This window comes from Pituophis catenifer, unplaced genomic scaffold (genome assembly GCF_029215685.1).
Source record: "Pituophis catenifer annectens isolate HBS135680 unplaced genomic scaffold, rPitCat1.0.hap2 SCAF_39, whole genome shotgun sequence".
NCBI lineage: Eukaryota > Metazoa > Chordata > Lepidosauria > Squamata > Colubridae > Pituophis > Pituophis catenifer.
This window is the reverse complement of record NW_027256919.1, coordinates 220,001-222,500: the sequence shown is the minus strand read 5'-3', so window position 1 is coordinate 222,500 and position 2,500 is coordinate 220,001.

Below are 2,500 nucleotides of genomic sequence, written 5' to 3'. Positions count from 1 at the left end.
AGAGCAAAGATATCGAGTAGATTCAAGAGAGAAAGCGGAATTATTTGATAAACAACGTAGAGATGACCAAGAACAGGAAAGATGGAGAGATGAAAGTGGGGACGGACGACGGGAGGAGAAGAAAGAACAGCCAAAAGAGAGCCAAGTAAGAGAACAAGACGAGAAAGCGTCGAGAGAAGGAGCAGAAGAAGTTGAAGAAAGAACAAAGGGACCTAAGAACGACTTGCTCCACAAAGCAAATAGGTCAGCAAGAAATAAGAATAATTTCCTTGACTAGAAATGGACTGGATTCGGCCATTCGGCAAGAGGAAGGAAAATATGGAATAAATGAGGGAAGTTAAGATGAGAAATGAAAGGCCTACGAGAGGTTCCTCTGGGAAAACTACACCCAAAACTTTGGAGGAAGGAAGATGGCAGAAATTGTAACAAACTTTTCACTTGAAGTCAAGCTTTTCACGTCAAACCAGCTCTTTCAATCAACCCCTCGCAGCCATCCTGGCAGGGAAGCAGAAAACGGAAACACTCCGGTCCGGCCGAGGCCCGGGTAAACCGGTCCCGCCCGAGCGTCCCGGTAGACCGGGACGGCTGCCCGTCACGGACACCCCAGGGCCCCGGCGCGGGCACCGAGGCGACGGCGGAGGTCCCCGACCGAGGCCCGGGGCCCCCGCGCCGGGATCCCGTACATCCATCAAGGCGGGGAAACAGAAACACTCTAGGCCGGCCGAGGCCCGGGTAAACCGGACCCGCCCGAGGCCGTCCCGGTAGACCGGGACGACTGCCCGGCGCGGACACCCCCGGGGGCCGGCGTGGGCACCGAGGGGACGGCGGAGGTCCCCGACCGAGGCCCGCGGCGCCGGAGCCGGGATCCCGTGCATCCATCGTGGCGGGGGAAACAGAAAGGCTGATCCGGCCGGGGCCCCGGTAAGCCGGACCCGCCCGAGGCCGTCCCGGTAGACCCGGCCCTCTCCCCGTCTCGGGCACCCCAGGGGTCCGGCGTGGGCACCGAGGCGACGGCGGAGGTCCCCGACCGAGGCCCGCGGACCCGGAGCCGGGATCCCGTGCATCCATCGTGGCGGGGGAAACAGAAAGGCTGATCCGGCCGGGGCCCCGGTAGACCGGGAAGACTGCCCGGCGCGGACACCCCCGGGGTCCGGCGTGGGCACCGAGGCGACGGCGGAGGTCCCCGACCGAGGCCCGCGGCGCCGGAGCCGGGATCCCGTGCATCCATCGTGGCGGGGGAAACAGAAAGGCTGATCCGGCCGGGGCCCCGGTAGACCGGGACGACTGCCCGTCGCGGGCACCCCCGGGGTCCGGCGGGGGCACCGAGGCGACGGCGGAGGTCCCCGACCGAGGCCCGCGGACCCGGAGCCGGGATCCCGTGCATCCATCGTGGCGGGGGAAACAGAAAGGCTGATCCGGCCGGGGCCCCGGTAGACCGGGAAGACTGCCCGGCGCGGACACCCCCGGGGTCCGGCGTGGGCACCGAGGCGAAGGCGGAGGTCCCCGACCGAGGCCCGCGGCGCCGGAGCCGGGATCCCGTGCATCCATCGTGGCGTGGGAAACAGAAAGGCTGATCCGGCCGGGGCCCCGGTAGACCGGGACGACTGCCCGTCGCGGGCACCCCCGGGGTCCGGCGGGGGCACCGAGGCGACGGCGGAGGTCCCCGACCGAGGCCCGCGGACCCGGAGCCGGGATCCCGTGCATCCATCGTGGCGGGGGAAACAGAAAGGCTGATCCGGCCGGGGCCCCGGTAGACCGGGAAGACTGCCCGGCGCGGACACCCCCGGGGTCCGGCGTGGGCACCGAGGCGAAGGCGGAGGTCCCCGACCGAGGCCCGCGGCGCCGGAGCCGGGATCCCGTGCATCCATCGTGGCGGGGGAAACAGAAAGGCTGATCCGGCCGGGGCCCCGGTAGACCGGGACGACTGCCCGTCGCGGGCACCCCCGGGGTCCGGCGGGGGCACCGAGGCGACGGCGGAGGTCCCCGACCGAGGCCCGCGGACCCGGAGCCGGGATCCCGTGCATCCATCGTGGCGGGGGAAACAGAAAGGCTGATCCGGCCGGGGCCCCGGTAGACCGGGAAGACTGCCCGGCGCGGACACCCCCGGGGTCCGGCGTGGGCACCGAGGCGAAGGCGGAGGTCCCCGACCGAGGTCCGCGGCGCCGGAGCCGGGATCCCGTGCATCCATCGTGGCGTGGGAAACAGAAAGGCTGATCCGGCCGGGGCCCCGGTAGACCGGGACGACTGCCCGTCGCGGGCACCCCCGGGGTCCGGCGGGGGCACCGAGGCGACGGCGGAGGTCCCCGACCGAGGCCCGCGGACCCGGAGCCGGGATCCCGTGCATCCATCGTGGCGGGGGAAACAGAAAGGCTGATCCGGCCGGGGCCCCGGTAGACCGGGACGACTGCCCGTCGCGGGCACCCCCGGGGTCCGGCGGGGGCACCGAGGCGACGGCGGAGGTCCCCGACCGAGGCCCGCGGCCCCGGATCCGGGATCCCGT